This window comes from Stenella coeruleoalba, assembly GCF_951394435.1.
Source record: "Stenella coeruleoalba genome assembly, chromosome: 19".
In the NCBI taxonomy this organism is placed as follows: domain Eukaryota; kingdom Metazoa; phylum Chordata; class Mammalia; order Artiodactyla; family Delphinidae; genus Stenella; species Stenella coeruleoalba.
Genome location: NC_137165.1, coordinates 21259607 through 21272212, shown reverse-complemented (window position 1 = coordinate 21272212; position 12606 = coordinate 21259607). Strand labels below are relative to the sequence as shown.

Sequence of the window (12606 nt, the reverse complement as noted above, 5' to 3'; positions counted from 1 at the left end):
AGTGAAAAAAAGTGGGGGATCCTTCACTTAGTGGGTGGCAAAAGAAAAGACACCAAGGTTGGGTTCTCCCTAGACACTGGCAGCACCCCAGCAGGGGTGGGGTGAGCTAATATCCCCAAAGCTAAGGACCCACACCCTTAAAATTACAAGAGTGGCTTTGGCAGGAGTGCAAGGCCCGGAAATAGGGTGGAAAGGTGCCTGGGGATATTGGAACCACATCCTGGAAAATTTGAGGGTCTTGGCTTTGGGATAGTGTTAGTGGGGGACAGGGACACTGGAGATCAGAGAAGGGGGAGTTTTCTGTGGGGGGCAAAGGTCGAGGGTGGGGTCAACTGACAGGTACATAGGCTGCTGGGTCTGGCGAAGCTAGCACGAGGCCCAAGGGTGGGAGCTGGTGCCTGGGGTGGGGGTCGTCTAGGGCTTATCCTCAGGTCCCGTGGGTGAGGCGGCGAGTCGGACTGGAGAGTCAAGAGCATGTCCTGGTGAGCTAGCGGGCTTCTCCGGGGTGGCCCAGCGCGCTCCGGGAGCCTGCCGGTTTTGGGGTGTCTCCTCCCGGGGCGCCATGGCGGCACTGGTCAGCAGCCTGATCCGGCAGAAGCGGAAGGTCCACGAGCCCGGGGACAGCTGGCCCATGTCGGCGCAGCGGCGCGTGTGTCCCCGCAGCACCAAGTCCCTTTGCCAGAAGCAGCTCCTCATCCTGCTGTCCAAGGTGCGACTGTGCACCCCCCCCACACACACACAGTGAGCTCCCCTTAGTGAAGGCCCACATTGACCTGTCCTATCTTCTTCTGTGGGCAGGGGTCCTGAAAAACAGGGGCAGATGTCACCAGGTCCACCGTCGTGGCAGGTCAGGCAGTTTTTGTGTGGGTTCCTGATGGGCCCAACTTCTGCCCGGCTGCCTGGCAGAAGGCTGGGGTTGTTCTAGGGTCCATGAAGGTGGATCCACATAGAAGGTACCAGAAGAATCTGAGGCTGAAATTACATATTACCTAATGATAGCAGGCTGCCCCCGACCCCCAACCCTTCCTGACTCTGGGTCTCAGTCTTCTCCATAAGATGAGCAAAAATGCATGCATTTTTATGCCACATACTTATCACAGCTTGTAATCAATCACAAGCTTAGTGTCTGTCTTCCCCTCTAGAATGGAAGTTCCACGAGGACAGGCTACGTCCCTCTTGCTCACCGTTGTGAGCAGTGGCTGTGGTACCAGAAATATTCATCATATTGTGAAAGGGAGGGAGAGGGAAGAGAGGGAGGGAGGAAGGGGAAACTGAGTGGGCAGAGGGAGATTGGATTCCTATTATCTAAGGGCTCTGGGTTACGGGAGCAGGGCTAGAGAGAAGAACCGGAACACTGTGCCCAGTCTGCAGAGGAAGCTGGGAGAGTGGACTGAAATCGCTGACCCACATCACTGGAGCAGTGTGGGTCCTCAGCTCAGAAAAGCAAACTTGTGTCTGTCCTCTGGACTTACTCTTTACAAGCCCCGTGCCCCTTCCTTGTGCGGAGGTGGGCAGAGGTAGGAGACCTCCCTGCTTCCGTCCTCCTCCTCCTGGACCCCCACCCCCACCCCAGGCCAGTCTCAGGTGGTGGTTTCTTTCCCCCTTTCTCCCACACAGAGGCTGGCTCGCCTCTCAGTGGGATGGTGAATAAGCCCTTGGGTGACCCTAGTTGCCATCAGGCATTAGGGGCCTAATGAGAATCATCTTCCTTGACGACTCCAGCACCTTCCATCTCCAGGGCCGCCAAAAGCCCAGCCAGCCCTCCCCACACTGCACCTCCGAGCTCCAGACAGACGTGGGCTATGGGGAGGGACGAGAGCCGCTCTCCGCAAGCCCCCGTGCCAAGCTGAGGCGGCAAGAGCCAGCAGCCGGGGAGGAGGGAGGCTTCCGGGAAGGCTCCAAGCCCATTTTCCAAAAAGAAAATGTCACTTTTCTAGATGAAAAGGAAACTCAGTATCGAGAGTTCTAGCACTGAGACAGGTAGATGAGGGACAGAGACGAAGCGCCCCAGCTGGCCTTGCTCTGACCTACCTCTTCCCACACTCTGTCTGGTTGAGTGAAGAGATATGGGGGGCGGGGTGGGGCGGTGACCCTGAAGATCCACACACACACCCCCGGCATACGAGCTATGTCCATAGGATTGAAGACCCTCTTCCTCCAGAGTAGAGTGGGATTGAGAGCCGGTCCTTGGGGGTTGGGGCGTGATACCCAATGATGCTATAAAATCATTTCTATTGATCTAATGCCTGGCTGACAGTTGACGGTTGACTCGTCTGGTCTGATCTGGGTTGCGCTCGAATGGAACGGGCCTGACGGTGGGAAAGAACGCCATCCCCCCACCCCTCCCCCTCGGCAGATGCCTGGGTGAGTGTGCAAGAGGACGGTTCCCCACCCCCACCCCCATGTCCCTTTAAAGGCTGGCAAAACAACTTGTAGGAAGGCATGTCCTTTCCTCTTCGTGTCCCTCCACCCCCAGCAGCGGACAGATTTTCCAGGAGCTGCGTGCGTCCCGGACCCATCCCCAAATGGAGCTGAGCCGGCGAGGTCCGGCGCGGCCCGAGAGGGGCTGGGCGCGACAGCTCGGCTGATTCCCACCCAGGGCTCCGAAGAGCCCCACGCACACTCTGGGGTGGGGATAGGGTACCCTCTATGCGCGCCTCTGTCCGAGAGGCTGTAAAACACCTCTGGCCACCAGCGAGGAGAGAGCATCCTTTGAAAAGGGACAACAGTGGCTGCGGTGGCGTCTTCCGGGGTGGGGGAGGGAATGTGGCCGCCGCAGCCGCCCGGCCCCACTGGGGGCCCCAGCACTAGCCTGCTCTGGGGAGGAAAAATAAAACATGAAACAGGGGTTAGCGGAATCGTGAGGTCGGCCCTTGCCCAAGTCTCATTAAGGAGACGCGCGCGCTCCCAGGCTGGGGATGCGTAATGGGATATTCCATTACATACTGCTAATGGAATATTTCAGATTCTGTCCTGTCTACGGGGGTTATTTTCAGCATTGGATCTATCTGTGACCTGGGAATCTCTTATAGTTCTCCTAAGATCCACCACCTCAAGGACTCAACGTCTATTCAAGCAGCATGTGGTTCCATAAAAGCAATCAGAGTGCACTGTCCTCAACTGTGGATCCCGGAAGAGCAAAGGAGGCTTTAATACTGAGGTTGTTTGGCTTGCACAACAGTCAAGAAAAGTCAGTGAATGCCAAGCTGGTTTGCTTCCTTTCATGGAAGCTGCTGAAAAGGTCTTCCGTTTGGAGGCATTTACCAGTTTTTCTGGTACAAAAGCTACAGCTGTGAGCTTTCTGAGTGTGAACAGACATATGTAAAACATGAAATATTAGGGACAGGCACCATCTGCAACTGATTGTCTCACAGGCTGGGACTGCAATATAGGAGTAGCAACGGACACACTTTTCTCAGGGCCATACACTGGCAAAAAAAAAAAAAAAAAAAAACTTTTGGGGACTTCCCTGATGGCCCAGTGGTTAAGAATCCGCCTTCCAATGCAGGGGATGCGGGTTTGATCCGTGGTCAGGGAACTAAGATCCCACATGCTGTGGGGCAACTAAGCCCGCACTCTAGCGCCCGGGTGCCGCAACTAAGACCCGATGCAGCCAAAGAAAACAAACAAAAAAACCCTTTTGGCTGACAAAGATCTTAAAGATATGAATAAATGGGATTGTAAGACTGTGTCCTTTGCAGCTAGCATCCTCAGCACTTCCTGCCCTAATCATTCAAAGGTTAAATGAACACAGTTGATGAATACTTGTTTTAGAAGTATTTATAAGTATTTAGTATTTAGATGAATGCCTTGTTTTAGAAGAGACATTTAAAGAAAAAACCAAGACATTATGGCTTTTCCCTAATTAATATCCATCCTCTTATTAAACTACACTTATGTGGGGTATAAAGGGGATACAGAGATAGATAATAAAAACCATATACACTAAAGGACCAATTCTTTATCCATAGGTTAACCTCTAACCATAAAGTAGTATAGAAGGAAAGAAGAATTTTTATGAAGGGGCCATCAGGCTTTCAGGTAAAGATAGTAGACTTAAAATCACATTTAAATTTTCTTTCTCCTGGAAGAAATTCTGCCATAATTAAAGGGAAAAAATTTAAAGGTATAAATTCATAAAGATGGGGAAGAGAAAATAAAACAGCAACAAAATCTCAGTAACTGTGAAACAAATGGTGTTAGCAAAAATACCACAGAATTCTCAAAGGCTTAGGACTGGTAGCGCCTCTGGAACTGTATGGAGGGGAAATGGGGGGAGGGGATGTTAAAAGAAAGAGGATCAAGAAACTGTTACAGCCCTAGATCCCCCCACCATTCTAAGCTACCTCAGCCCCTCAATAAAACTGAAAGATTGATTCTTTCAGAGAAAATTAGATGGCACTTTGGGACTTCCCTGGTGGTGCAGTGGTTAAGAATCCGCCTGCCAACGCAGGGGACACAGGTTTGAGCCCTGGTCTGGGAAGATCCCACATGCCACGGAGCAACTAAGCCCGTGCGCCACAACTACTGAGCCCACGTGCCACAGCTACTGAAGCCTGTGCACCTAGAGCCTGTGCTCCACAAGAGAAGCCACCGCAATGAGAAGCCAGTGCACCCCAACAAAGAGTAGCCCCCGCTCGCCACAACTAGAGAAAGCCTGTGCGCAGCAACAAAGACCCAATGCAGCCAAAAATAAATAAATATATAAAAAATAAAATAAATAAAATAGTAAGATAGATGGCACTTTGAAGGGGATGCCAGGCATGGCTGAGGGGTGGTGAAGGAAGTGAATTTATGCATATACTGAATGCTGAGACTTTCCAGCCCTCTTTCCCAATTTAGCTCCCAGGAGGCTGCTAGAAACTCTTTATATTCTAAACAGGAGAGGCAAGGATAATTTTTTGAAAAATTAAGCCAGCCCCTAAAGAAAGACATGAAAGTACTGACATAGAGGATTCCAGCTACCCTCGGTGATGGGTAACTGGAGCTCCTAACCTGGCCCTCATGGTTTAGAGGGCCATACTCTGATCTTCCTCTGGCCTCCTCGGAACCCCTGTATAGAAGAATCCACACGGCCAAAGAGACATGCCCAGGTAGAACACATAGAATTTCCTGGCTTAAAAGCCCTAACACTGTTTCCAGAGCCTTCTTGAAATACTTCTACTAGTCACTTTTCCTGAGGGTCAGTAAGCATATCCTTAGGCCCAAGGGATGGCCAAAGGGTGGAAGTTGAATAAAGGAAGAGTAGGCTGTGAAACAGGGTTCTTCAGTTGCACTCCTGAGTGAACAGATGGGGAATTTTAACAAAGAACCAAATGTAAGTCCTAGAACTGAAAAGTACAGTATCTGTTGCTGTTTGTATTTTTTTTTTTTTTTTGGCCGTGCCGTGCGGCCTGTGGGATCTTAGTTCCCAGACCAGGGCCTGAACCTGTGCCCCCTGCAGTGGAAGTGCAGAGTCTTAACCACTGGACTGCCAGGGAAGTCCCGAAAAGTACAATATCTGAAATGAAAGTTATACTGAATGGATGTAACAGAACATTGTAGCCTATAAAAGGAGAGTCTGTATACTTGAAGACAGATCAACAGGAATCACCCCATCTGAAGAACAGAAAGGAAGAAAACAATAACAACTAAAAACCACCCTTAGTGATCTCAGGGACAATATCGAGTGCTTACACGTATGTGTAAGTGGAGGTCTGAAAGGAGGGAATAGAGATGCTGAGGCAGAAAAAAATTTAAAGAAATAATGGAAAAAAAATTTCCCAAATTTGGCAGAAACTATCAATTTACAGATCCAAGCTCAGTGAACCCGAAGCCAGATAAATACAATGAAAACACCTAGGTCCGTAACAGTCAAGCTGCTGAAAACCAAACATAAAAGAAAAAGAGAGGGTGGCCATAGATCAGCACTGTCCAACAGAACTTTCTGTAATGATGGAAATGTTCTACTTCTGCACTGCCCAATCTAGTAACCACCATCCATGCGAACATTTGAAATGTGGCTGATGCAACTGAGGAAATGAATTTTTTATTTTATTTTAATTAATTTCAATTTATATAGCCATAAGTGGCTAGTGGCTATCATACTGAACAGTGTAGCTAAGAAACCTTATGAGACATCAACCCATCATAATATGTGCACTTTACTGATTCAAACAAACAGTAATAATAAAAACAAACAAAAAAGTTTAAGATATGGAGATAATTGAAAACTTGAGAACTGACTGGATATTTGATGTTAACAAATTCTTGTTAATTTTTTAATGTGCACAGTTATTGTGGTTATGTTTTTAATAAGACACCATCTGTTTTAAACATATATATTGAAATATTTACATATGAAATAAATGTCTAAGATTCACGTCAAAACAATATGCTGTGGACAGGGGTATAGATGAAACAATATTAACCATGGGTTGATAATTATTGAAGCCAAATGATGGGCACACAGGGACTCATTACACTACTTTGCTTACTTTTGTAGAGTTAAAAATTTTTCATAAAATGTTTTTAGAAAGTAGAGCAAAAGGAGAAAGAGATGGAAAATAGGACCAAAAAAAGGGAGATCGGTCCAGGAGGGTCAACATTCAAATAGCAAGACTTCCAATAAGAGAGACAGAGAAAATGGAGGGAAATGTATAAAAAAGAAAAACTCCCAGAACTGAAGGATACAAGTTTCTACATTGAAAGAGCCCAAAAAGTACCTAGTAAAATGGGTGAAAGAGACACACACACCAAGGCACATCACTGTGAAACTTCAGAACATGGAGGATAAAGAAAGGATTGTACAAGCTTTCACTGAGAAAGAACATGGCACAGAAAAGGATCAACAATCAGAATGGCTTCAGACTAGGAAGCAAATTATTTTCCTAACCGAGAATGATATACAGAAACCATCAGACAAGTGTGAAGATAAAAAAGACATTTTAAAACATGTGAAGTCTCAAAAACTTTATTCTCTACATACTTATTCTTAGGAAGCTACTAGAGGATGTTTTTCATCAAAATGAAGGAGTAAACCAAGGAAAGAAAAATACAATAGGAGACCCAACATACCAGACAGGCGAAGGGAATGAATCCCCAGGGCTATTATGAAGGGAGATCCCAGGATGACAGTTCCAGGTGTTGAAGGAAGTCAGTTCAGACTGACACAGTCAAAAGACTCCAAAAGGAGACTATAAGAAAGTGAAACCGATTAAGACTATCTTGAAGGGTCTGATCTCACTGCAATTTGGGAATGAATTACAGTTAACACAAAAAATTAAACAAACAGGAGCGGCCAAGCAGTGCCAGGCCAGGTGGGTACGTCTGTCGGTCCTGCCGTGCCCACACCAGAGACCAGCCCTGGAGGCGGCCCGGGCCCGTCCTGTGGCTGGCACCATGAAGCAGGAGTTGGCAGCCCAGAACACCCCACCCCCAGGACGACGGCGGCCCCCAAGCGCTGTGGATTTCCGCGTACGGCTCCCTGGTGTGGAGGCCTGACTTCGCCTACAGCCACAGCCGTGTGGGCTTCGTGCACCACTACAGCGGCCGCCTCTGACAGGGAGACACCTTCCATCAGGGCAGTGACAAGATGCCTGGTCGTGTGGTGACCCTCCCTGAAGATCGTGAGGGCTGCACTTGGGGTGTGGCGTACCAGGTGCAAGGTGAGCAGGTCAATGAGGCCCTGAAGTACTTGAACGTGTGGGAGGCAGTGCTTGGTAGCTATGATACCAAGGAGGTCACCTTCTGCCCTCAAGATGCCCCTGACCAACCACTCAAGGCACTGGCCTACGTGGCCACCCCGCAGAACCCTGGTTACCTGGGCCCTGCGCCTGAGGAGGCCATTGCTACGCAGATCCTGGCCTGCTGAGGCTTCTCTGGCCACAGTCTTGAGTACTTGCTGCGCCTGGCAGACTTCAGGCAGCTCTGTGGGCCCCAGGCACAGGACGAGCACCTGGCAGCCATCGTGGATGCTGTAGGCACCATGCTGCCCTGCTTCTGCCCCACTGAGCAGGCTTTGGCACTGGTCTGAGGGGCTGAGCCCCTACGTGGACACAGGGGCCAGGTCCCTACTCCAGTGCACACAGACAGACTTGATATAGCTGGAGCCCACTAAGAACACTTGGTGGGCCGACTGGGGCCTCTCTCAAGCCCCTGCCTGTCTGCCAGCCCCCAGATCTCCTACCTGACACTGACTTACTACTTGAAACTCTATTTATTGCACCATGTTGGTGTGGTGGGCAGGGTGGGGGGCCTGCCCTAGATATAGGCGCCCTGCTGAGCAGTGCCCCACCCCAGGCGCCTGTTGCCTGATCAGAATCCCCCCAGTGCTGCTGCTATCCCCATACTACCCAGGCCTCCACCTCCCCAGGGAGCCTCCAAGAGCCTTGATCCTCTGCCCCTGACTCCAGATCAACGATTCCCTAGCCCCAGAAATAACACCCGTCAAAGGTCCCAGCCTGCTGGTGAGGGTAGGAGGGAGTGAGGAGAGGGGGCCCTACAAGAACTGAGGCCCCTGCCAGCCGTGCTCTTCCCCCAGGTCCCCAGGGCAGAGCTGGATCTGGAGGCCAGACACAGCTGCTGAGGCTGGGCCTAGGCCTCTTACCCATTTGGCTTTGTTTCCCTGTCCTTCTGTCTGTCTGTCTGGGCTACTCCTGTCTGTTTGTTGGTCTATTCCTCGGAAGCTCATCACTATAGGTCCTGGCACCTTCCCAGTCTGTCCCATACTATAATCCATAAGCTGATCCCATTAAAAAAAAAAAAAAATTAAACAAAAAGACAGGTATTAATGTGTAAATATCTAATTACTTATAAAAATTTTATGGAGAAAAAAATAATCACACTATATAGCTCAGCTATGAGGAGTATATATAATCATAACAACATAAACAATGAACACTGATTAAAGCAAATTCTAAGACAGCTCTATCAGGAAAACAGGGGGATTGGAAATATGTATGTAGACGACGGCCATAAGTGGTGACAGAAGGCTGGGGACTGGGTTTTTCTTAGCTAACTACAGAACTAGTTGACTCTAGGTTGTATTTTTATAATCCCGATAAAATTAAAATTTGAAAGAACGGTGCTATCCATGTTCTCACAAGAGTTTACAGCCTGGTGAAAAAGGAGGCCAAGCAGCTGTGAGAACACTACAGCATCTATACAAGGATTGGGATGAACACGTGTTATATCATCGTTCTACTGTCTTTTTGCAGACACTGACTTGAAGAAGCAGTCAGTTGCCAGGTATCAAGTTTGAAGGAGTATATTGGGAAAATGTTTCTAAGCAACTGACACAGATGAAATGAAAAACAAGGATATCAAAGTCAGAGAAAACTCAGAGAAAATTCATTTAGACATTTGTTAAGGTTTTTGTTTTATTTAAATAGAGGGGATCAATTCGCTTTTCTTTTTAAGGAATATAATTATATGATATAAATAAACTCAAGAGAAGCTCCCAACGGGGACAAGCTAAGCTTTACTTTGTGTAATATTGATAAGTTGAATTCACAAAGGCTTTTACAACCAACATTATTAGTACAGCTGAAAAAATTTTCTAGGTCAAATTTCTAGTAGGTATCTAAGGTATAACCTATTTTACATTTTAAGAGGGAACAGTGTCTTTCAATAATGTTTCAAAAACACTATAAGCCAATAAGTAGTTTGACGATGTTTTTAATGAAAAGTTTTTGTACTAAATGTTACATTACAGTTTTGGCGACTAGGTTTGATTTATCTGTCCTACGTTGATATCAAATTAGCCAAAATAGCTAAAACTCACACTGCTTTCAAAATTTCATTTCCTAAACCCCCATTTTTTCTTTCCTGATTTTATGGTCTGGAGTACTAGAAAAGTACTAATTTTTCCTGCATGAGCTCTTGCATTTAAACATTATGTTTGCGTAACATTTAAATGCCAATCAATCTTTACCTGGCTTTATCTGGATCTTTATGGTCTAAGCTTGTTGAAGTTAAGATCTCATTCTTTTTGTTCATACTAGGACAAGAGCAGAATGGAAGCTGAAATCTAAAGTAGCCCACCACTTTAAGCTAGTCATTAGTTTCACCTTGCACTAGCAGACATTAAATAGAGCTGCTCACAGCGGGGGGGGAAAAAAACTTCACCTCTTTTCAAGTTTTTGCTTATCTTCTCCATTGGGCAATACCCATTAATGAGAAAATACCCATTATTATGACATCTCTGCAAGAAAAGAATCCATGGAGAAAACATGGAGAATCAATAGTTGACTACAGATGGAAACTGCTTTATTACATTCTGCTTAGATAGAAAATTTTTAAGATTGTTTTTTATAATGTCACGTTTGTGAAAATGAAAACTTGCTAGTCCTAATATGATAACAATACTTTTGAGGGCGGGGTTTGGACTAAGATTCAATTTCTTTTATGAGGGTTCCTATTTGGGATGTCCATTTCACTGAATGTGAAATGGAAATGCAAATAGGGAAGTAAACTGACATTTATTTATTTACTGTTTCCTTTTGGTTTTAAGAGTAGGAAATTTGCCCTCATTTCTGTGACCCAAATTCCCTTTCCTAATTCTAAAGTAAAGCATTCTCGTACCCATGCTGACTGTCCTCAAATATTTGGCTTGAGGATCTGTGGGCCAACAGGAGGTTAGATTTCAATGAAAAGAGAGGAGATGTAAATTTGAGTTAGTTTCTTTTAGGATTCTGTGCTGGAAAAGCCCCTTAACACATTAGTCTCATTATAGCAACAGAGCCAATTCCTTCTGCACAGAAATCCTTGTTTTGTTCTTCTAGACTGAGCCAAGTTATACTGTGACTCACTCATTGTCACTCTAAATCATTACACCCTTTGCTGAGAAAGAAGCAGTCAACTGCTGAGGCAGCAAGGTAGTCAACTGGCAAGCAGGCTTGGTGCACTGGTACTTTAAGTAATTTTATTGCTGATGTCTCACCATAAGTACTAGTATCCCACACTGGTATTTCCAGGAGATTGAGCAATGGGATCCTACCTGTCTTGATTGGAAAGTGGAAGGTTGAAATTTTTTGCTCATCATTTAAAACATATTTTATAGTCTCATTCATACTATTCTATCATTTCAAGTTCTCGATAGAAGGGGATAGCAATCCTCTTTGTCGCATCTTCTGTCAGTCACAGTGCACCTTTCTCTCTTGTTGTCGCATCTTCTGTCAGTCACAGTGCACCTCTCCCTCTTTTTTTTTTGTGTGTGCCTCTTGTTTTTTTTTTGGTTAAATTGTGAGCTGACTTTCAGTAGAGATTTTCTTCTCAGATGGGAGTCCTGATGGCCTTAAAGTTCAAAACCATTGCATAAAGGCCATTTTGCATTTGCTTCTGCCAGGTACCCTGGGTTTCACCAGTTCTGGTCCAATTTTACATTAATTTACTGGTTTGGAGAATTCTTCACGTACACAGTATAAATTCGGGCCCTGGATTTCTCACAAGAGGTCACCCAGAACCCAGGTCAAAGAGAACTCTCTCATCACTTGCCCCTGTGGAAATCTTTTTCTAGTTCCCCTTTCATTGAGGGACTTGCCCTTCCAGGCTCTCAGCTTTGTGCAGGGATCAGTTACAATTCCCCATCTCAGGTCAGCCCAAGGTGGTCTCTTCTGTCCTTGTGAGCATTAAAACCCTCAACTTCTTGGGCTTATATCTGTATTTTATCCCTTGAGGGTTGCTACAGCTTCAGCTTACATGCTTACTACTCTGCCTTCATGTTGCTCGAACCCCAGAAGGCTTATATTTCAAAGAGAAATTCAAAGTGGTGAAAATGAAACGATACTCTAAGCTAGGACCTTAAGCATTCTAAAAAGTCAATATTTTCAAGATGGAGAGGCTCTTAGAAACTTCATAAAGTTCTGAGCTCCTCTAAGATGCTGCTACACTTACCACACACTTATCATATTTAAATGCAGATAACCCAACTATTTATGGCTGTGTATTCAAAGATGACCTCCACACAGCTCTACTGAAATCTATTCTTGTGACATTCAAATTCCCTATGAAAGTCTTAGAAAAAAAAAAGTTTGTACATAACACCTTGAGACGTTTGTTTGTTGAGTAAAAAGAAAATAACTTTGTGTCAAGGCGTGACTTCTGTGTGTATTTTTAATGAAAAATAAAAGTCTTCTCCACAGATTTATTTCAAACCCTATTCCATGACCAAATCTAATATAAGAAAGAGAGGGGTTGCTTTACAGATAACATTGGCAAGACATAAACCTGTACACCCTGAGTGAAGTAAAAGTCTAACCTGCAGGTTGTTCAGAGGCTCCATCTTCATGACTTGGGCCCAAGGTGTTGAGAGGCAGGGAGACATCAATGCTCTGGTTTGGCATCAGTGGTGTATGGATGGCCAGAGGAGTGCTGGGGATGACACCAAAGCTAGGAGAGAGGATGAAGAAATCCCAGAGGTTAATCAGGAGGCAGGATTTAGTCACGTCTTTGAGTTTCAATGGCTTTTTACTCCATTTGAAGGAAACATAAGGAATAGCAGGCACTAAAGTGCCCAATTCTAATTTGCTGTAACACGTTACAACATAACCTCTTTTTTCCATTAAGAAGATTTGAGGAAGGAGAAAACATTCATAAGCACAGAACTGGTTTGCTAATGCTCTGATT

The 12606-nt window shown here is 45.9% G+C and overlaps 1 pseudogene across 1 annotated transcript; it reads left to right on the top strand.

The window, feature by feature from the left end:
* Positions 1-562: 562 nt before the first annotated feature.
* On the top strand, positions 563-12366 carry LOC307177405 (glutathione-specific gamma-glutamylcyclotransferase 1-like; annotated as a pseudogene). The gene is made up of 3 exons: positions 563-709; positions 2357-2364; positions 7390-12366. The product of its transcript is annotated as a glutathione-specific gamma-glutamylcyclotransferase 1-like (transcript).
* Positions 12367-12606: the final 240 nt, after the last annotated feature.